General features: G+C 34.7%; 2 long non-coding RNA genes and 1 other non-coding gene across 3 annotated transcripts; 1 reads left to right on the top strand and 2 right to left on the bottom strand.

Annotated features, from left to right (window-relative positions):
• Positions 1–1480: 1480 nt before the first annotated feature.
• LOC140623635 (uncharacterized) lies at positions 1481–4184 on the bottom strand. The gene is made up of 3 exons (XR_012023192.1): positions 4136–4184; positions 3112–3218; positions 1481–1612 (listed from the first exon to the last, which is right to left on the bottom strand). It is a non-coding gene; the product is annotated as an uncharacterized lncRNA (long non-coding RNA).
• A 429-nt stretch (positions 4185–4613) lies between these two features.
• Positions 4614–23393, bottom strand: LOC140623610 (uncharacterized). The gene is made up of 3 exons (XR_012023164.1): positions 23310–23393; positions 17912–17995; positions 4614–4701 (listed from the first exon to the last, which is right to left on the bottom strand). It is a non-coding gene; the product is annotated as an uncharacterized lncRNA (long non-coding RNA).
• Positions 12557–12663, top strand: LOC140624064 (U6 spliceosomal RNA). The gene has a single exon (XR_012023600.1). It is a non-coding gene; the product is annotated as a U6 spliceosomal RNA (small nuclear RNA).
• Positions 23394–23921: the final 528 nt, after the last annotated feature.

Genomic DNA, 23921 nt, shown 5'->3' on the forward strand with positions numbered 1-23921 from the left:
TATGCCATGTAACTATGAAAATAAATGAGTGGAAATGATAACATGGAAGAATTTTACTAAATTTAACAGCACCAAATATTAACATGCAGCTATTGAAAGTTTCTTCTAAGATCAGGTTTTTAGCTCATATTCCTAATTACTAAACATTCTAGTTCCTTTAAACAAATGATGCTAAGCTATACGACAGTATTTTGAGACTATTTTTGGGTCAACAATTCTTTTTTTTGAGAGAGAGGGAGAGAGAAAGAGCACATGAGTGGTGGTGGTGGGTGGTGGGAGCAGCAGGAGCCAGAGAGAGACAATCCTCAGCAGACTCATGCCCAACATGAAGCCTGAGACAGGGCTTGATCTCACCACCCTGAGATCATGATCTGAGCCAAAATCAAAAGGCAGGTGCTTAGCTGACTGATCCATGCAGGTGCCCTGAGTTAACAATTTTAAACAAAAAATAAACCGAATTCAAACATTGAAGTTTTTTCTGTCGCATTTCATCTTCATGATCTAGGAATCTGTTTTTAACATATATAGCTTTTTCTACAACATCATTGTACATAAAGTATTGTATTTTTTATCAAGGTCATGATGTAAACACTAATTTCTACTAAAATGGCATATTTGCATATCTTAAATTAGCAAAATTACAACCAAACCCCATAATTCTATGATAAAAAATAGGGTTAGGTTCAAACCACTTTAATCCTAAGAAATTTTGTAACCCAAACCCTAAAATTAATAAAAATAATCCTAAGAAAAAGGTTTGCTTTGTTAAAAAAAAAAACTCTCAAATTTTTAATAAGTAGATACTATCAAGACGTTTGCCTTTTTAAAAAGATCATGGGGCAGCCCGGGTGGCTCAGCACCTGCCTTTGGCCCAGGATGTGATCCTGGAGACCCGGGATCGAGTCCCATGTTGGACTCCCTGCATGGAGCCTGCTTCTCCCTCTGCCTGTGTCTCTGCCTCTCTCTCTCTCTCTCTCTGTCTGTCATGAATAAATAAATAAAATCTTCAAAGAAAAATAAATAAATAAATAAATAAATAAATAAATAAATAAATAAATAAATGATCATGGAAGGCTATGAATGAGAAAGTTATGGCTTTCCCTTAACAGTTCCAGTACAGAGCTTGTGGTCAAGCAGAATGACAAAGATGAATATGCCATACTGAATTCTTCCAGACCTTACTTCATTCAGCTGAGTTAATGGACTTTATGCACAGTTATAATCAGTTTGTGGTACAAAACCTGACATGGAGAATGCCAATGTTACTTCCATATTATACTGGTATCATTTCCCTGTGTATCAATTAACTATGAGCTACTTCATATTACAGAAACATCCTTTACCATAATAAACTACATTCAAGTACCTATTACCACATTTAGCAAGAAAGTCATTGTAGTTTAATTTTATAAGTCCCTTTCTCTTTTTCTTGTTTTGTCCAAGAATTCCAGGGCTTAAACATTTGCCAAAAAACAAAAGACACGCATGGACAATTTATTATTATTTGGCTGTTGTGCATTTGTTTCTCAGGTGGTGGTGTTTTGGGGGGTGCACGACTCAACTTGCAGCTCCATTTTCCCCATGCCACGGCCATAGGAAACCACCTAAAAGACTGTCAAGACCAAGATGATTAGTGTCCATCATTATTAATAGGCACCCAAATCAAGTCCACCACTGAAATCCTTCCCTCACAGAACTACTGAAGAATATGATGCTCAGCCCTAACTGATATCCAAGTCCACTTCACTTGGAAATAAGTTTTCATATGCTCAGTCCTTAATACAATGAATGTCACTATTATTCATTCTTCTTTCCCTGGTTGAAAAGACCAAAAATATCTAGTCAAAACTCTCCTTCAAAACTTTTCTGGCTTCTCCTCTATCATAACTCCTTCTTTGAATGCTTAGGCTTTTAAAAATAAAGTCCAACTTAGTATTTGTAGTCAGTATTATCTACTTTTACCTGCTAGTATCTCTTTTGGGCTGCAAAATGAAAAAAAATAAAGTGGACATGATAAAGTGAGGAAGTTTTACATAAATAGAAGATAGATGATTCAGGCATGATTATAAATTCCTGGTTATAAGACGACATGAATTTTGCAAAAAGACAAGCTTGAGATGTTGACATGAAGGATCCACAGCAATTCATGAAACAAAGGAAGGACAATAGATATGGACCATCTAATACATTGTAATATAAATTGTAACCCTTAAGTTAACATGTAATTAATTTTAAGTTTGGATAATTCTTAGATTCAGAAAACTATGATTGTGAACATTGTAATTTAAATTCCAGAGCTCAATTTCACATATTTGTTTCTGTTTTTGTTTTTATTAAGACACATTTTTTAGAGCAGTCTTAAATTCACAGAAAAATTGAGGGAAGGTATAAAGATTTCCCATATGCTCCCACCCATATGCTCTACATGACTTTGCTCTTTACCAATATCCTTCACCACCAGTGGAACATTTGTTACAACTGATGAACCTACACCAACGCATGATGATTGCCCAAAGTCCATAGTTTATATTATAGTTCACTTATGGAGTTGTACACACATGTATAGGCTTGGACACGTATAATGACATGTATCTTTCATTATAGTACCACACAATATATTTTCACGGCCCTCTGTGAGCAGCCTATTCATACTTTCCCCTCTAAACTTGCAACCATTGATCTTTGCTTTCTCCGTGGTTTTGCCTTCTCCAAACTGCTATATAGTTGGCATCTTCGAGTATGTAGCCTTTTCAGATTGACTCCCTTCACTTCGTAACGTGCATTTAATATTCCCTCATGTCTTTTCATGGCTCAATAACTCATTTATTTTAGCATTAAATAATATTCCATTGTCTGGATGTACCACAGCTTATCTATCCATGCACATACTAAAGGACATCTTAGTTGCTTACAAGTTTTGACAGTCATGAGTAAAACTGCTGTAAACAACCATGTGCAGATTTTTATGTGGACATAAGTTTTTAGTTTTTAACTCTTTTGGGTAAATACCAAGGAGCATGACTGCTGGGTTATATAATAGGAGCATGTTTCGTTTTATAAGAACTATTAAATAACTATGGTTAGGAGTGAATAAGCAGGGAATAAAAGTACCTGTTGCTCCACATCCTAATCAGCATTTCGTGCTATTGTTGTTCTGCATTTGGGCCATTTTAATAGTTGTGTGGTGGTATCTCATTATTTTTAATTTCATTTCCCTGCTGACAAATGATTTAGAACAGGCTTAAATGTATGAATCTAAAATAACAAGAAAAAATGAGTATCAACTATATAGTATTTTTATTATATCAGAATTAATTGATCTAAGAATATTTAAATTGAAGAGAAAAATTTTTATTAAAATATGTTAAAAATGCCACTTTTTAGCTTAAGTGCCATACACATTGCTGGAGGATGATTTCTATTCTTGCAAATAGTATTCTCTGATGTGGTTGAAATTCTCTAATTGACTTAGCATGAAGATACAAATTTATATGTTTGCAATATGAACCTCAGTAAGAGTAATGACCATCATATTGAAAAAAATGAGCCTATGTCTTTGTATGCAATGATTTTGTTCAAGTTTTTAATTTTGTAAATGTAATAATTAAATGGGATAATTCATGTAAAGTATCATAATGTGTTCAATACATAGTAATTTCACTAAATATAATCTAGTGATGTTTTGTTTAGGTAAGATTTTATATTAAGGGAAGAAAATAAACTTTGGTTAAAATAAGGTTTACTACTAGTATCCTGAATTAATTAGATTTAAAAATTGTTGTCAAGAATAATGAATATATGTTAAACTAAATGCAGAGTTTGAGAGAGAAGGTGGTTGAGTAATCTCCAGGATCAAGTGCCATGGATGGTAACTTCTATCAAATATTTAAGAAAAAACTATGCAAAGTCCTTCAAAGAAAAAAAAAAAAGAAATATTTCCTCACTCATTTCATAAGGCCAGCATTAATTCATATACCAAAACCAGATAGAACATTACCTGGAAGAAAAAAGTGATATAGATCTCTATTCCTTATGAACATACATAGACACAGAAAATCAATGAAAGTTTGGTTTTGAATGCAAGGATAAAACAATCAGGATCAAATTGATAATGAATTTTGATAGTGGCATTTACCTCAGGAATGCAAGGTCACTCAGCATCTGCAAACCATTCAATATAATTCACCTTATTAAAAAAAAGAAAAAAGTGTATGATTATTTTAATAGAAAAGAAGGATTTGACAAAGTTTAATATAACATTTATGAAAAAACCTTCAGCAAAGTAGTAATAAAATATATTTTTCTCAGTCTGATAAAGGACATAAAATAAAAATCTGAAACTAAGATCACACTTAAGAATGCTTTCTTCTAGAATTTGTGATGGGGTTTTAATTACTAGTGGAAGCAGTAGCATGTGGACCTTCAGAAAACGGCCATGGGGTCATGTTACCTAAGTTTGAAATCAAATTCTATACTTACTACTTTTTGTTAATCTTTGGAAAATTATGTAAACTCTTAAGTTTTGGATTCTTATTATGCCAAATGGAGGTAATACTATAAAATACTATGCTGACTTATGTTTTTAAATAAAATAAGACATAAAGGATACTTATTTTGATATCTAGCAAGTCCATTCCCGGTCAACATGTTACTTAGAAAGAAATTTTTCACTGGATCTTCTTAATGCAGATTTGGAGAAACCTGGCAGGAAAAAAAAAAAAAGTATTAGAAGCAAGTATTGAGTTTTGTCTTCGTCTCTCAAAGAGTTATATTTGTAAATTTGCTGTCATTTTACTAAACTGAAAAAGCCCAAGTTGCAATTTCTAAATAAACTGAGTAGCCTCAGTGAATCAGATGTATCTTAACAAGCAAGCCATTTACTACCCTTCTTCAGCCATATAGGATGAAGGTCAGGCAACTATGTGGAGGAAACGCAAAATTGATCAGCAACAGTGTAACATGAAGCATTAATCATCTCTTTTTTTAAGGTGTTATTTATTTATTCATGAGAGACACACAGAGAGGCAGAGACATAGACAGAGGGAGAAGCAGGCTCCCTCCTGGGAGCCTGATGCAGGACTCAATCCCAGGACCCGAGGATAACAGCCTGAGTTGAAGGCAGACACTCAACCACTGAGCTATCCAGGTGCCCCAGAGCATTAATATTCTAACATGAATGAGCTCGCTTCCTCAGATGGGTGTACATCCTGTGAAATAGTTATCCATGAGGAGTCACATGTGACGGCTCAAATGAGTAAGATCACTGTTTACTTATTTATTTATTTATTTATTTATTTATTTATTTATTTATTGCATGTGTCCGAATATAATTGTATGTAAGAATACTTTATTTTATTTTATTGTATTGTATTGTATTTTTTTAAAGAATATTTTAAAGTAAAAATTGCCTACCTAAATGTTTTAATCTTATAGTTCATGTTATGGGTTGATTGTATCCTAAAACTGATATGCTGAAGCTCTAAACTACAGTACCTCAGGATATGACTTTATTTGGAGATAAAACCTGCAAGGAGCTATCAAGTTAGAATGGAGTCATTAGGGTGGGCCCTAATCCAATCTCCTGGTGTCCTTATAAGAAGAGGAAAGTTGTACACAAAGATAGGGCAAAGATCTGTGAAGACATAGAGAGAAGATAGCCATCTCTAAGCCTAGAGAGAAGCCTGACTGTCCCCTAAATCTAGAACTTTTATCCTCCAAAACTTTGAGAAAATAAATTTATGTTGTTTAAATCATCCAGTCTGTGGTACTCTACTATGGCAGCCTTAACAAACAAATGCAGGAAATATTTTCTGAGCTTGTTTATTAGATAGTACATTACCTGTCACAGCATTTCAGAATCTTTAATGAAATTCAGGTGAGGGAGGCTAATAAGTTTTTATGCCTCAAAGACACATCTTGTGATATTAGAAATGTACTTTATTTACATACTTTAATGAGATAAACATTGGTATTCTTTGACACTAGGTGTTTGAATTTTATCCAGTACTAGAAATTCATTTACTGTCTGAGGAATCAATACTGTATCTGAGTAGGAATTTCTCTAAATTCTAGTCTAATTCATTATCTCACCATAAAAAAAAAAAAGATTGAGGAAGATCAATGTCAAGTTTATTTATGCAGGGCAGGAACTGTGATAGAAAGTAAAATAACAGTTAAAATAACATTTTAAAGATCACTGCAATTCTTAGTGTTACTAGCTGGCTGCTGCTGCTTTTTCACTAAAAGAAGCAAGCTAGTTAGATAATAAGAAGGCTCATATTTCTAATTGTTGAGTAAATAGTAAGGAAACAGTCTTCTTATGTGAGACAAAATTCTTGAGAGAGTTAATGAGCAAAGAAGGCATATGTTTTCAGTGAAAAGATACAAGACTAGGCTGGGGAAAAGAGAAACAAAAAGACAAAATTTGTGAATGATGTTTTGAAATCAGACCCTTAATTTTCCTATTAGAACAAGCAACTGAAGATTGAGGACCAAAAGTAGTCAAGCCACATTCCAGGAGGTGCTAACAATCACATCCAACACCATCCACAGACATCTCAATAGTTAATACCCCAAGACAATGAGCATATCTTTCTGTCTTGGTATCAAGAATAAGAAAATAAAGTTTATATTTCTTAATTCCTTATTTGCCCTTTGAGAGCACATACTAAAAACTGTTTAATAAATGAGGTTGGGTTAGAAAGCACTGGAGTGATTTCTTCCCTTTGCCCTAATACTTCTTGCTAATTCAGAGGTCAAGTGGAACAGTATCCATTAAAAATGACACGGTTTTATAAACAGGCATTTCAAATGCCATAGACATTTGAATAAATATTTTTCCATCCATAATTACTTAATTATTATCAATTTAGAGTGTGGCATGAGCATATGGTAGCCACCCATCTGCTCATTTATTTCCTCTCAATTACCATTAATTTTCTTGATGGTGACAGTGTTTAACCAAATCAAACTAATTAATAACAGTCTACTGAGTCAAGGCCTTTCTCTTTGCATCACATGCTCATTCATCAATAGCTGACTACTATAATGTGATCAAATTTGAGTAGAATAAAACATTTTGATGAAAATTATTTGAAGATTTATTTGAAGATTCTTAAATTTATGTCATCTCTCATTCTTGAAAGTCACATTACTTTGAATATACTAAAAGTTCTAAACATTCTTTCCCTCTAGGTTTTATCTTATGCAAATAAAAATCATAAATTCCTCTGTGTGTCATACATATTTTCTTGTCTTAAAAACTTGTAAATGTTCCTTATGGTTTAGTATACAGCTAGGAAGAAACATCAGCCTTTCCCAGTGAGAATTATTGCTATGTTTTTATCTGATAATATAGTACTTCCTCTTCCTATGAAGAAAAGCTGATGGACTACCTGATGTGCATCAGTTAACAGACTAAGTGTCAAGTGGAGGTATGTGGGCATATTTACTGGAAAAATAGATGAAATATTTTTTATATCTTATAAATTTTGTGAAAGGCCTAATAAAAGTATCATGAAAAGTAAAGTATTGACCATAACTCCATCTGTATACTAATTCCTTATTTAAGAACAAACTACTGAAATTAGAAAATGAAACTTAAGCTGGGAAGATGGATAGTTGGATTAAGCAGCCCCAAGAGTGTCTCCCAAGTTTTTTTTTTTAACCTTCTCTCAAGGTTTTCTCATCCCAAATACCACTTCTAAATCCTCACCACAGGCATGACTTTCAAAAGCTCTGGCTTTGTCATAGATAACACACTTCCCATGGAACTCATTCACACAGCTAAAGCTTTTAACTAGTTTTATAAAGGTAGAAGACCACCAAAATAAATGCAAATACAAGAGTGAAACAGTCTGGCTTATTAAAGGCAGAACCTAGCTAGGATCCATGGACCTTATTTCAAAGTCTTGGGCCACACATATACTAGTCCAGTATTTCTCAAAGTTTTGGTCTCCAGACTCCTTCACCTTCTTAAAAATTATTGAGTGCACAACAAAACTTTGCTTACATAAACTAAATCATCAATGATTACTGTATTTTAAAATAAATAGATATTTTGAAAATACTGAAATAGCTGTGTTTTAATATGTGTTCCACCACATGTTGACATAAATATTTTTATGAAAAGTAATTGTATTTTCTAAAATAAAAACATAATAAGAAAAGCAGCATTGTTTTATATTTTTTATAAACATTTCAACATCTGGCTTAATGAAATAGAATTGGATTCTTATATCTGCTTCTACATTCTAATCTCTTGCAATATATTGTGTTGGTTTGAAATACATGAAGGATATATGAAGAAAATCTGACCTCATACAGTTTTGTAGATGGAAAGTATAGGAGATATTAGCATTTTGATATCCTTTTCAGATAATTATAAATATTCTTCTTTGATTCTATACAAAAGTTAACAATAGGTAACATCTGAAATGTTAATTAAAATGTGTAATTTGAAAGAATATAAGTTAACTTTTTGTATATAGTCTATTATATTAAAACCTGCTCAAATTTACACATTGAGTGGAATTTTCACTTGTAATTATGAATGATAACAAAATACTATACATTGATAATTTGTAAAATATTTGGGTTTTTAATTTTTTTTCCATCCAGTGAAATTTATTCAGCAGGTAAAACATCAGCCCCATATGAAAGGACACAGAACAGTCATCATGCAAGAAAGTCAGGGTGCATCTTTATGTTCACCTTATTTGCAGAGCTGTTACATATGCATATTAGACGGGAGTAGAGGGGCACAGGAAATGAACCATGATCACTTCCTGGGAAGGTAAGTAACCAGCTAGGCATACATGTGAGAGGGATGTTTACATTTGTGTATGAATTTTGTGCCCTAGAATATCGTTGTTTCTAGGTTTTCTCATTTGACAGAGGAAGGAACAAGGAACTATATGTGTATATACAAATCTGTGTGTGTGTGTTTGTGTGTGTGTGACCGTTTACCTACATCAGGGTAACCATGAGCTCACACTGATGTTCCTAATTCTAATCCATTACCACGTAGATTATTCTAGACTCCTACCCCTGCTTTTCTGTACACCTACTCTTTACCAGTGAGAAACCTCCTTTCAACCAATTGACATTTATTTACTTAATTGCTCAATTCCAGTATTTACCAAATCTATTTATTTCCAAAATTACTTAGATTAGTAACTTTTTACCCCTCTTCAGTGAAGTTAATTCATACATTAATAAAACAGTGGATGCTCTTGTCAATGAAGAATGTGTTCCATCCTGAAATCTGACATCCTAAATGATTCTTTTAAAACTTTCATGCTCTAAGATTTACTCTTTGTGCTATAATTTTCTATGAGTTTTGACAAATACATACCTTTATCTATCCAAAATTATATAATACAGAACAGTTTCATCACCCTAAAAAAACAACTGTACTTCATCTATTCAATTTTCTTCCTTTTCTCCCAAGCCCCTGGCAAACACTGACCTTTTTTACTATTGCTATACTTTTGCCTTTTCCGGAATGTCCTGTAATTGGAATCATACAATGTAGAGCCTTTTCAAACTGACTTTTTTCATTTAGCAATACGCATTTGAGATCCTTCCATGTCTTTTCATAGTTTGATAGTTCATTTCTCTTTGTCACTGAATAATATTCTTTCATGTGGATGTTACTACAGTTTTCTTCTCCATTCACTTATTGAAGGACATCTCCTTTGCTTCTAATTTTTTAGAAGCATTATGAATAAATCTGTTTAAACGGGCATGTGCAGGTTTTTGTATGGATATACGTTTTCAACACTTGGGTGCTATGATTTGAATGTTTGTATTTTCCCCAAATTCAGATGTTGGAATCTTAAAGGTTTATGTGATGGTATTAGAAGATGGAACTTTTGGGAGGTCATTAGGTCATGAGAGCATGAAAGGGTTTAGTGCTCTTATAGAAGAGATCCCACACAGCTCTTTAGCCTCTCTTACCATGTGAGGCCACACTGAGAAGTTGACAGTATGTAACACAGAAAAGGACCTTCACCAGAACCTGATCATGCCGGCATCCTCATCTTCCAGCAAATGTTTGTTGCTTATAAGGTGGACAGTCTATAGCATTTTGTTATAGAAGATGAATTAAGACAGATGGATTAAGACACTTGGGTAAACACCTAAGAGTGTGATCACTGGATTGTATGTAAATTGTAAAACTACATTTAATTGAATTTTTACACTCAGGTTTCCATTTGGACAAACATCTTATTATCACAGTACCCCTTTGTGCTCTGCTCCTCCACACTATAAACTGACTTCGCAGACTAGAACAATCTACTGTAATCCAGTGCTACCTATGACAGAATGGACAAGTCTGCATAATTCTGGAGTGCAATCATGAAATGTTTACTTTTTAACAGCACAAGACCACATTATCCAATAACATTTTTCAGTAATGAGGGAGACATTTTGATTTTTATATGCTGATTCTATCTACTCCTCAATTGTTTCAGAGTCTGGCAGGAAAGAGAGGGTCTAATGGGTATCTTCCCAAAAGGATAAAGACATATGTCCATAGAAAAATTTGTATTCAAGTCTTCATAGAAACCTTATTCCTGTTAACTAACGAATAGCAATACAGATGACCATTAAGTTGTAAATGGATAAACAAAATTGCAATATAAGTTGCAATTATTATTCAGAGACTGAATACAGGTTTGTCATGTTCATAACTCTCCTAGGAGAGATGTTAAAAGACTTACAGAAGAGAATTGTAACTAAATTCCCCAAGCCTTTTAAGGTTTGGATACTGTCGCAACAGTCCATCAAATTTTGCTCTTTTTAGTTGCCTTCTGCCTACTATCCTTTATAAACTTGCAAGTATTTCTGAGATTCCCAGAAGCTATTCATTTGTGTTTGTGAACACGTTTGATTTTGCAAGGAGTGTCAATACACCATTTCTAGAATAATTTCCCACCATTTCACTCTGGGTTTCATGATTCCTACCAATGATCTGTTTTGTCTCAACTAGGCACTATAACTGATATACCAGAATTCACAGTGTTACTAGAAATTCAGTAAATGATAAGAATGCAAATCTCCATACTGCATGATATGCTGTATCATTAAAAAGCCTTAAAAACGACTTCAACTCTTACCTAACACAATCCGCTTCTGATTGCAGTCTCTTTTTCCACTCAGGTCCTTTGACAGGGCCAGCTAGAGGCTGCTAAAAATTTTCTCTTAGTGTCATTTTAGTGACATTTCACATAATCTGATATCTTATGTCTCAGTGTGCAAACACTTTTAAATTAATGATTTTTTTTCATGCAATATGGTTAATCTTGGTAATGGTTTATGTGCGTGTGCATAGAAATACATTCTGCTCTTTTGAATGGAATGTGCTGTGCCAATTAGCACAAATTGATTTACTTCATTTTCATATCTTACCCTTAGGAAAACCTTATTTTATACAGCCCTATACAATCCTCTATGGTTTCCTCTGTTACTTTCTCACCTCAACTTCCATTGCTCTTCTTCCTGTCCATTTAAACTCAAAGTACAAGCTACCTTTATGATTAATTCACTCATAGCAACCTCTTTGCTATTCTCTAAACATACCAAAGAAGTTCTGCACCTGGATCCTTCAGGCTCCACAGTGAGTGTAGAGTCTACTTAAGAATCTTTCTACCCTCTCTCTCTGCCCACCCATACACACACTTTTTCTCTAAAAATAAATAAACAAATATTTTTAAATATATTCTTTCTTACAGCCTGGCCAAATCCATCATCTGCTTCAGAACTCTTCTTAAATATGATAGGAAAAGAAAAATCTTCCCAAGCAAATCTATATAAAATAGTGAGCCACATTAATAGTAATTTCCCAATTTACCCTGCTTTTTTTTTACTCTGTGTTTTACATATTGCATTTTTGTTTGTTCATTTTTATCTTCAGCCAGTAGAATATAAATTCAATTGGGACAGGAAGCTAGTTTTGTTCCATTTTTAAATTTTCCAGCACCAAAACAGAGCATAATACACTGTATGGCATCTCAGACATCTTAAAATATAAGTATCCAGTTATGAGCCTAAAATAATAATTCCCCCGTAAGCAATTTGATATTTTTTATAAGTGTGGAATCATACTGTTTTCCCATGCTTTAAATTTAAATTTTATTAACTCTGTGTAAACTGGGACTGGGGCTGGATAAAAACATGAAAGAATAAGATATTAGGAGAAAACTTGCTTAGTATTTCTAAAATTAAGTTCCAGTAACTCCTCTTCCCATTTTAAAAAAATTCCTCCTCAAAATCTGCCCTGTTTTTTCTGCATACACTGAACCTGTGGTGCCTTTCTGGTTCTGTCTGAAAGTATACCTCCTTTCTACTACTTTTTCTCTTCCATATTCCTAGGTATCTCTTGCTCCTCTGAATTCACAGCCCTGGTCTTATTTATATTTTAAAGAAATAGACGTGACTCTTCCATGAATGTCATACTCCATTTCATCTTTGTTGTTTGCTTTAACCCATTACATCCTTTACCTTGGGAATCAAAAGAAAGGTTACCTTGGGAATCAAAAGAAAGGACAGTGTCCTCACTTTGGAAGCACAAATAATAAAATTGGAATAATACAGAGAAGATTAGCGTGCCCTCTGTGCAAGGAGGACATGCACATTTGTGACACATTCCATATTTTTCAAACAAGCATATGAAAAGATGTTCCACATCATACCTCATTAAAGAATTGCAAATTAAAGCAACAATAAAATTGTTTCCATTACACATATAGTAGAATGACTAAAGCCCAAAACACTGACAACATCAAATGCTGGCGTGGATGTGGAGCAACAGAGAAAAATACAACATTCATGCTGGTGGGTATGAAAAATGGTGCAATTACTTTGGAAGATTGTTTAGCAGTTTCTCACAAAAATAAGCACATTCCTACCATATGATCCAACAATCACACTTGTTGGTATTTACTCAAATGAGTAGAAAACTTATGTCCACACAAAAACTTTCACATGGATGTTTATAGTATCTATTTATAATTGCCAAAACCTAGAAGCAACTGAGATGTCCTTCGGTAAGTGAATGGGTAAGTAAACTGTGGCCCATCCAGACAATAGAATATTATTCAATGCTAAAAAGAAATACGTTGTTGGGGCAGCCCGGGTGGCTCAGCAGTTTAGCACCTGCTTTTGGCCCAGGGCCTAATCCTGGAGACCCAGGATTGAGTCACACATCGGGCTCCCTGCATGGAGCCTGCTCCTCCTTCTGCCTCTCTCTCTCTGTCTCTCAAGAATAAATGAATAAAATATTAAAACTGAAGACCAATAAAAAATAAATTAAAAAAAATAAAAAGAAATATGTTGTCAAACAATGAAAAGGCATGGAAGAACCATAAAGGTGTATTACTAAGTGAATGAAGACAATCTAAGAAGGCTATATACTGTTTGATACCAATTATACAGCCTTCTAGAAAAGGCAAAACTATGGAGACACTAAAAAGGTCAGTGAGTGCAGGAGTATAAGGAAAAGAAGGGATAAACAGGTGGAACAGGATTTTTAGGGCAATGAAACTATTCTTTATATAACTATAATGTTTGATAGATGTCTTTATGAATTTATCAAAACCCATATAATGTATACCAGAAGTGAACCCTAATGTAAACAATGGGATTTGAGTGATAATGACGTGTTAATGTTGGTTTATTGCTTGTAAACAAATGCAGGTCTCTGGTGTGGGGTGTTGATGGTGGGGTAGGCTGAATGTGCAACGCAAGGAGGTATATAGGAATACTGTCCTTTCCACTCAGTGTTGTTGTTAAGATAAAACTGTACTGAAAATGAAGTATTTATATTTTTAAAGAAAGTACAGAGAAAGTACTTTCCTTAATTGGACTTCTTGAACCAAACACGACTTGGTATGGCACCTTTAAATAATTGCTTTGTGTAAAGAAACCCCAAATTTATTTAATTTATTTAACTTAAGAAAGTCTGTGATCAAAATAGATGAGCTATATTTTTAAAGGAATAACTTGTGTATTTATCATAACTAGACAGATAACAGACTAAAAGATGTGCAGTTGTCATCTCAGCAATCAGATAACGAAAATAAATAAAAGGCATCCAAATTGGCAAGGTCAAACTTTCACTTTTCACAGATGACACAATACTGTACGTAAGAAACTGGAAAGACTCTACCAAAAAAATTACTATAACTGATACAGGAATCCAGCAAAATCATACAATATAAAATCAACACACAGAAGTCTGTTGCATTTCTATCTCACTAATAATGAAGCAGCAGAAAGGCAAATTAGGGAAACGATCCCATTTAAAACTGTACCAAAACCCATAAGATGCCTAGGAATAAACCTAGACAAAGAGGTAAAAGACCTGTACTCTAAAAACTATAGAACACTTATAAAAGAAATTAAGGAAGACATAAAGAAATCCATGCTCAGGGATTGGAAGAACCAGTATTGTTAAAATGTCTATATTACCCAAAACAATCTACACATTTAATGCAATCCCATCAAAACAACACCAGCATTTTTCATAGAGCTATAACCAACAATTCTAAAATTTGTGTGGAACCACACCCCAAATAGCCAATGAAATCCTGAAAAAGAAAACCAAAGCTGGAGGCATCACAATTCCACACTTCAAGCTGTATTACAACACTGTAATCATGAAGACAGTGTGGTACTGGTACAAAAACAGACACATCGATCAATGGAAAAGAATAGAGAAACCAGAAATGGACCCTCAATTTTATGGTCAACAAAGCAGGAAAGAATATCCAATGGAAAAAAAGACAGTCTTTTCAACAATAGTGTTGGGAAAATTGGACAGCAACATGCAGAAGAGTGAAACTGGACGATACCTAAATGTGAGACAGGATCCATCAAAATCCTAGAGGAGAACACAAGCAGCAACTTCTTTGACCTTGGCCACAGCAACGTCTTGCTAGACACATCTTTGGAGGCAAGTGAAACAAAAGCAGAAATGAACTATTGGGACTTCATCAAAGATAAAAAGCTTCTGCACAGTAAAAGAAACAATAAAACTAAAAGGCAACCTATGGGATAAGAGAAGATATTTGCAAATGACGTATCAGATAGAGCTAGTATCCAAAATCTATAAAGGACTTATCAAACCCAACACCCCAAACATAAAAAATCCAGCTAAGAAACGGGCAGAAGACATGAACCAACATTTACTTCTCCAAAGAAGACATACAATTGACTAACAGACACATGAAAAAATGTTCACCATCACTCATCATCAGGCAAATAGAAATCAAAACCACAATGAGATACCACCTCACACTGGTCAGAATAGTTAAAAATTAACAACACAGAAAACAACAGATGTTGGTGAGGTTGTGGAGAAAGAGGAACCCTCTAACACTGTTGGGAATGCACACTGGTGTAGCCATTCTGGAAAATAGTATGGAGGTTCCTCAAAAAGTTAAAAATAGAACTACCCTATGACCCAGCAATTACACTACTAAATATTTATCCAAAGCATACAAAAATAGTGATTCCAAGGGGCATATACACTTAATGTTTATAGCAACATTATTAACAAAGCCAGATTATGGAAAGAGCCCAAATGTCCATATACTGATGAATGGATAAATAAGAGGTTATATATATATATATACATATATATATATGTATATATATATATATTTTTTTTTTTTTTTCCCGGGCCCCGAGGAGCTCATTCAGGCTCCAGTGCTAACACACTATTTATTAGGTGAAAGTTTTATCTGAAGCCAGTGAGAAGCATCGACTGATACCAGCAAACCTGAGCTCCTTTTAGGACACAGGCCCAAATGCCAACATGACTGATGCCAGGGACCCAGGGAAAGCTATTTATGGGGTCTCTAATCAGGCCGTTGTAGTATAGCTGGTTTCTGTGGCTGCCCAACGAGGTGGAGCGACACCAGGCCACCATGAGTTATGTGCCCGGTCATCTTCAGTTTTCAAGGTCGAAGGGAAGGAGAGTTAGGCCCACTGGCTGCTTCTCTGTTCCCTGCCTGTCAACTAGTGACAGCCTGAGCAGAAATAGTGTGTGGAGAAGTTCTTCCCAGGTGCTGGATACCATGGTAAAAGGCCAAGTTGGGGGTGGGGGGGCAGGAGACTAAAGACCCCACCGCCTGATGAATGTGCTGTATCTCCTCATCTGAGCCCTTCCTTTCCATTATTCCCCAACCACCTTATACTGATGCTATTTTTATCACAATTAAAAATGTTCATTGGTAAAGAAAAAATATATATATATATTCATATATATATTCATATATATATATGAATGACTATAGGGAACAAATTGAGGGTTGCTGGAAGGAGGTGGGGGTTAGACTAAATATGTGATGGGCACTTGTTATGAGCACTAGATGTTAACTGTAAGTGATGAATCACTAAATTGTATTCTTGAAACTAATACTCCACTATATGTTAACTAACTTGAATTTAAATAAAATCTTAAGAAAAAAAAGATGTGCAGCTGTCAAATTAAATTGTATAAAACACAAACATTTTTAAAGTACTGTCACATGCAAACTACACTAAAAAATCTAGAATGCCATACCTACACTTAGAATGAGAAAAATAATTATGAGTGAGTGATATTAAAAGATTATATATGATTTCTAAATTATAAAAGTCACTGGGAAATGTTAACTAGATTAACAACAATCTAGTGTCAAAAATTGGTTATTCAAGGACAAAATTCATCCTCTTTATATTTCAGTCCAGATGTAATTTTTTTTCAGTGGATTTGAAATTCTTTACATGAGGCATATTCTCTAGCTAATCACTAACACTTTCACTCCCTATTTTCTCCTTCTAGACTGCCTCACACATTGACAAATCACCTGGCTTTTGAAAACATGCTTTGCCACCATTCCCTCATCTAATCTATCTTGTGATAATGTCCAGAAATATTGAAAAGTCAGTATGTTCTCAATCTTTGGAAATCAATGTCACATTAAAAATAAAAGCAATTAGAAGTTTTGTGAGTGACATCAACAAAATTAATGGAGTGGAGAACTCTAAAATCCTGTCCCTCTATAAAAGTAGTGAGGAGTACGGTGACAGATGGTGCCCACACTTACTGTAGTGAGTGTTGAGTAAAGTATAGAATTGTCAAATCACTATATTGTACACCTGAAGCTAACATAACACTGTATCCCACGGGAGGTATATGAAAAATGACCTCCAAAGACCAAAAATCCACAAGACCAAAGAGAAAGGCCAACAAGATTAGCTTGATAGAAATTATTTATTACGGAAACTTACAGACATAAGTGTGTCTGGGAAGTCATGAGATAAGTATCTGGAACCCCACTTCCTGTAGGACCTCCTATTGTAGCCCTAGATGCTGGAGCTGGGCTGAAGGGTGTTGGGTCAGGGCAAGTTAATGATCACAAAGCTCCATTACTGAAGTTTAGGTCTTCTTCTCTTGATTAGTATTTTACTTTTTAGTGTAAACTTCTATTACCTTTCACAAAACCCCCACAGCCTGTGAAATGTATATTTATGTTAAATGTCCAAACAGGCATTTCCATTGGACATAAAGCAGAGGAGTGGTTGCTAGGGGGAGGAGGATGAGACGTGATTGCTTACTGGTACAGGGTTTTTGTTAGGAATGATGAAAATGTTCTGAAACTAGATAGTGGTAATGGTAGCATAATATTATGAATGTACTAAAGGCCTCTAATTGTGCAAAGTGGTGAAAAGGACAATTTTATGTCATGCGAATTTCATCTCAATAAAATAATGTGCTTTTTCTAATCTTGTCAACTATAACTGTTATACTCTTTTCTCTAGTAATGGTATATCATTTGTACTTACCTTGAGCTACATTTTATTATAGACTGTCCTTTATTCATTTATTTCAGTAGCTAAACAAATATTTATAAAATACCTATTATTTCACAGGCACTTTCTTTTCACTGGGCCTACAGCAGTGACATAAGCAGACTGAATCTTCTCTTCACGGAGCCTGAGTCTTAATAGGAGAGGAGAGTAAAAAAAAAGTCATTAAAAATTAAATAACATGCTCAAATATTTTATTTTCCCTCTTCATACAAATGAATTTTTCTTATTCTCTCTTTCTTTTGCACACACACAAAGACACATATGAACATAGATGCATATGTACACACACACACACACACATACAAGCATACAGGTAAGTTCTCACATGGCTTGACATAATAAGTATTACATATTCTCACTGATAGACCTCAGAAAAAATAATGATATCTAGGGACACAATCTCTACTACTTTATTCCATGGACAATTTCCTTCAAAGTAACTTATTTTCCCTTGAAATTCTTTGAAGTGTATTGCTTTTTGGAAAAACAAATTTTTTTTTCATGGATGAAAGAAGAGGGGCATATGAATTGTGAAAGTGATTGAGTAGGCCATTTCTGCGATTTGTTCCAAATGTGAAAGTGTAAATCACAATTTGTAAAGTCATAAACAAAAGTATTCTTTCTATGAAATTTTAATATTATAATTCCATCAAATTACACTTTTTCTTGAAGGGATAAACTTTAAGCTCTTTTTCATTTGTAGAAATATGAATCCAATCTTCTACACTAACAAAATAAATATTTATATTTAATTCCTCAGCAATGCAAAGTGTTACAACGCTAAGCTCAATAATTTATGTTGTTCTTTACTTTTTGGGTTTTTTGAAATGAATTAATTCTCTGGAGGCCAGAGAGAAATTGCATAATGAGACATGTCAGAAATCTTGAGAAACGATTGCAAAAATCTCACAATTGAAGCAGACTTACAAGAAAAAGTTATCTCAATATTATGTCCTTCTGCAGCCAACTGGTGAGGTGTTAAACCCCAGGCAGCAGTAAGGAAAGATGGTGATGTAGGGAGCCAAGAAACCTTGCTTCCTTTTCCACCTTCCTCTCCAATAACACATGGTACCCACAAGCTGAGAACTGTCTGCTATTTTCTTTTTGGAATGACCTAGCTGAGTTGAGTGGAATTACCATGATGCCTGCCCCCTGCTTTTCTACCAGAGAACAACTCATATACCAAACTCACTTTTCTTAAGGGTTAGGGGCAAGGGTACTCAATCATTTACCTCTTTCTAAGCAAAGATAAATGGACTCAAAAATAAACCAGAGAAAATGCATCATAAGACATAAGGAGCCCTCTTAATTCCAACTCTATTTTTTCCCCAAGTCTCCCTTTGATTTCCATTCCCATGTTCATCTTATTTATATTTTAGAATTATTTTTAGAATATAATGGTAATGTCCATAAATCTTATCATTTCTGATAAAACAAATGTTACAATACGTTGGCTGGTTCCTTTTGACCTCTCCTACAAAAAAATGAGAAAAGGGCAGCCTGTGAGTAAATATAGAATATTGCCAGAATATTTTTTAAATGCCAGAATTACCAATTTTTCAAATCAGTTAGGTAGAAGCATTACTAGGAAACAGGATGGATAGAGTGATACTTGATCTTCATGTAAGTCTCAGCTGATTGTCTCTTTGTCCACCAGGATGTTCTTCTTAATCAACAGCAATGATTACTGGCTGCAGTTCAGAGTTGAGGAAATCAATTCTTCTAACAAGAAGGGCCCTGAATGATTTAAAAATACGGTCGACTAGTTTAACATTTTCTTTTTCACTTAGCTACAAAAGCAGCTGGAGAACCACTTGGCTGTTCCTCAAAGCACCAAATAAGTCAATATGTTCTGTGGAGAACAGAAGTAAATATCCTGATTCAAACATCCAAACATTTTCTCATCCAGTAAAAGAAGCTGAAGATTTATTGTTGTATTAGTTTCCTAGGGCAGGCCTAACAAATTATTGCAAACTGGGTGATGTAAAACAACGGAGGTTTATTCTTGCACAGGTCTAGAGGCCAGAGTTTGAAATCAAGGTGCCATCAGAGTGATATTCTTTTTGAAGGCTCTCAGGAAGAATTGTCCCTTACTTCTTCCTAGCTTCTGGTCATATCTGGTAATTCTTGATGTTGGCTTGCTTGTAGATGCACCACTTTACCCTCTGCCTCTGACTTCACAAGGTCTTCTTCCGGGTGACTATTCTTTCTTTTAAGGACACCAGTCATTGGAGTTAGGGTCCACGCTAATTCAGTATGACCTGACCTTTACTTATATAATTAAATTGGCAAAGACCCTATTTTCAAATCAGGTCACATTCTGAGGTTCTGGGTACATATACATTTTTGGAGGGGCTCTATTCAAACCACTACAGTTCTCAAGGTAAATCCAAGAAAAATAACTCTGGTTATTAAGGCACTAAAAATAATAAGCAAACTTCTTGTCTTCCATGTGGGAAAAAGTGCCCACCATTTGAAAGCAATTTTAGTTTCAAAGGGAAAATAAGCTTCACCATAAAAGCCGTGGAAAGTGTTTACTTGTGCCTGAAAACATATCAGGTAACCTTATTCTGTTAGTATTTTATAAAGGTTTTATATTAAAATATTTTGAATTCAATTACTGATGTAGTAAAAAATGCTTTAGAATATACATATACCTCTTCACCTCCGTAAGGCATAACAATTTGGATGCCTATTATCTGCATTCAGATTTCTTTTTAATTCTTCTGTTTATCTAATTATTTTAGACATAGCTCCATTGCTAATAATTTTATGGTCATTCCAGTCTCTATGAAGGAATTCAAAGGAAAGCACACAGTAAATAGAAACCCTCACTCTTTCTAGAATGTAAAAGTATTCAACTTGGCATCATCAAAAGTGAGTAAGCATATCCTGGCTCCCCAAATCCTCTAGCCATTTTGTTAAAGCGATGTGGGCCATTTACTCCAGAGAATGGAAAGGAAATTTGATTCTTGAAATTACGTAAATCTAAAACTTCCTTTCTGTAGTCCATCAGTAAGAAAAGATTTTGTGACATCTATTGGCAGGTGTGAATTTTACTCATGTTTCTGGAAGATAACAGCAATTCCAGCAGCAACACAAAATATTAGCTTGCTTTATTTTTCTAAAATCATTTAAAATCAGGTTCTTAGTTCTTATCACTTGATAAGTGTTGAAAAATCCAATGTTTCTCTCATTACTTCCTTCCCCCCCCCCAAAAAAAAATGTGTGCATTGGACTTGGGATCTTCACGGAGTCCAGAAGATACTTGAAATTTATTTTGCTTTTTGGCAACAGCAGTACTTGTTCACATGCTTACATTTATTGTCTGATCAAGCATAGACCTAGTGAAGCTTTTGGTGTTTTTTTTCCTATGCCATACGTAATCGTACGTCCTTAAGCTGAGCTTCCCCATGGGCATCTGGACACCATTCCTTCTGAAATCCTGTCACCTCCATTGAAGGAAGGGTTGTCAAGTCTGGAAACTTCTGTTATCTTAATAGTATATCCCCTTCCTCATTTGCAATCATCCCCTCATCTGCTCCCCAAGAACTACCCTTTCTATACCCTCTCCTTCAATTCTTGCCTTCATCTTTATGTGAATGACTCTTGACCAAGGGAGAGGTTTTGGTAAGAAATATCCAGACTATGGGATTCCTGGGTGGCCCAGCAGTTAAGCATCTAACTTCAGCTCAGGTCGTGATCCTGGAGTCTCGGGACTGAGTCCCACATGGGGCTTCCTTCATGGAGCCTGCTTCTTGCTTCTCCCTCTGCCTATGTCTCTGCCTCTCTCTCTCTCTCTCTACGTCTCATGAATAAATAAAATAAAAATCTTTAAAAAAATATCCAGACCAGTACGTTATCTCTTAATTTTTGATTAACCTTTTTATTTTAAGATATTTATAGATTTGCATGCAATCATAAAAAATGATACAGAGAGATCTCACATATCCTTTACCCAGTTTCTCTCAATGGCAACATCTTGTAGAACCATAGTATTCTATCACAACTATGATATTAGCATTAATGTCACAGATGGACCATTTTTTCCACCACAAATATCTCTTATGCTGCCCTCCTTTTTTTTTTTTTTTTTAATGCTGCCCTTTAATAGGCCCATCTGCCTCTCTCTCTCTTCCACTACATCTCCTTGTTAATCCCTGGCAATCAGTACCCTGATCCCCATTTCTATAACTTGTTATTGCAAGAATGTTATATAAATGTAATAGTATCCTATGTAATCTTTTGTGATTGGCTTTTTTTCCACTGAGAAAATTCATTGGGGATTCATCTAGGTCCTTGTATGTATCAACATCTGGGGTGTATGTTTATTTATTTGTTTCCGTTGGTTGGTTGTCATTGCTAATTACTATTCTGTGGTATTGAAGATCTACAATCTTTTTAAGCATTTACCTACTAAGGGTATATGAGTTGTTTCCATGTTTTAGCTATTGGGAATAAAGCCTCTATAGACATTTGTATGCAGGTTTTTTATAAGTGTTCAATCTTTTGTGATAAATGTCTAGGAGTGCAATTGTTGGGCCATATGGTAGTTACATGTTTGGTTTTTAAGAAATTGCCAAAAATTGACCTCTAGAATGGCTGTACCATTTTACATTCCTACCAGCAATGTATGTGTGATCCATTTGCTCCACATCCTTGCCAATATTTGATATGTAACTATATTTTATTTTAGTCATTTTAGCAGGTACACAGTGATTTCACATTGTGGTTTTAATTTTCATCTCTTAAATGACTAATGATGATGAATGCCTTTTATTATGCATGTTTTTATGTGTATATCTTTTTTGAAGAAATATCCATTAATGTATTTTGCCTATTTTCTAATTAGATTGTTTGTTTATATACTGTTGATGCCCAAGGATAATTATTCTCAAGCCTAAAATCCAATGAAATTTCCCCTGCTAGATTTCAGACTTGCCTGAGACCTGGGACCCCTTTCTTCCTTCTAATTTCTCCCTTTTAGGATGGGACTATCAATCCTATGCTTATCCCATTATTGTATTTTGGAAGTCAGTAATTTGTCTGGTTTTACAGGTACACAGCTAGAGAAGAACTTTGCCTTGGGAACAATCACTCATGAGTATCACTCATGCTGATTTAGGTGATAGTAGGTGAGATTTTGGACTAAAGGTTGATGCTGGAAAGGGTTAAGACATTTGGGATCTTGGAATAGAATGAATATATTTTGCATATGAGAATGCCATGAATTTGGGGGACCAGAGGCTGAAGTATTATAGGTTGTATTGTGTCCCTTCTCAAATTCGTATGTTGAAGACCTATTCCCCAGCACCTCAGAATGAGACCTTATTTAAAGATAGGGCCTTGCCATAGGTAATCAAGTTAAAATTAGGTCATTAGGGTGAACCCTAATCTAACATGACTGTTGTCCTTATGAGAAAGGGAAGTTTGAACACAGAGACCTGCACAGAGAGAAGATGATGTGATGTCATAGGAAGAAGATGACCATCTACTCGCCAAGGAGAGAGCCTGGAACAGCTCCTTCCCTCATAGCCACTGGAATATAATGATGTCACATTAGCATTGATGTCACAGATGGACCATTTTTTCACCACAAGTATCTCTTATGCTGCCCTCCTTTTTTTTTTTTTTTTTTTTTTTTTTTTTTTTTTTTTTTTAATGCTGCCCTCTTATAGGCAGGTTTATCTGCCTCTCTCTCTCTTCCACTACATCTCCTAGTTAATCCCTGGCAACACCTTGATTTCAGACTTCTGGCTTTCAGGGAGAGAAAAAATTTCTGTAGTTTAAGCCATCCCGTATGCTGGGCACCCACTAGCAGACTAATACCGTAAAGTCATCTGTTACTGAAGGGTTTTCAAAAAAATATTTATAACCTAAAAATTTGATTTGACAAAACTAGATAAGGAGATATTAAATTTTTCTACCTTTTTAGTGGGTTTTGGTAGTTTGTAATTTTGAGGGCTTTTTCATTCTCATACAAGCTTCCAAATTTACTGTCATAATGCTTTTTTATACTACTGCTTTGTTATTATTTTAGTATCTCTAGAATATAT

Source organism: Canis lupus, chromosome 33 (assembly GCF_048164855.1).
Source record: "Canis lupus baileyi chromosome 33, mCanLup2.hap1, whole genome shotgun sequence".
NCBI classification, from domain to species: Eukaryota; Metazoa; Chordata; class Mammalia; order Carnivora; family Canidae; genus Canis; species Canis lupus.